At 64.7% G+C, this 255-nt stretch overlaps 1 non-coding gene across 1 annotated transcript in view; it reads left to right on the forward strand.

The window, feature by feature from the left end:
* The first annotated feature begins 238 nt into the window (after positions 1 to 238).
* LOC114023900 overlaps positions 239 to 255 on the forward strand; it is a 114-nt gene continuing 97 nt past the window's right edge. Inside the window, exon 1 of the small nucleolar RNA XR_003566848.1 lies at positions 239 to 255. This exon is cut by the window's right edge and continues 97 nt beyond it. This is a non-coding gene — a small nucleolar RNA (small nucleolar RNA SNORA26).

Below are 255 nucleotides of genomic sequence, written 5' to 3' on the forward strand. Positions count from 1 at the left end.
TGTCCAAGCCAGAGCCCGGGTTCTAGAAGCCGGAGTGCAGGTACGCTGCGCTGGGGCGCGCGCTGAGTTTGGGCACGTGTCCCAGGAGGCTTGGTCTCCTACTGTAACCATTGTAGTGTGGGTGGAAGCGGGGTGGCACGGTCTTTCAGCAGAATCGCCGGCCTTGCGGACCGGGGCCAGGCCTCCCGTCCAGCTTCGTCTCCCCGCAGTGCTCCGAATCGCCGCATCCCCTCGAGCTTTGCCCACCTAGAGCTA

Source organism: Vombatus ursinus, unplaced genomic scaffold (assembly GCF_900497805.2).
Source record: "Vombatus ursinus unplaced genomic scaffold, bare-nosed wombat genome assembly UNPS02014818.1, whole genome shotgun sequence".
NCBI lineage: Eukaryota > Metazoa > Chordata > Mammalia > Diprotodontia > Vombatidae > Vombatus > Vombatus ursinus.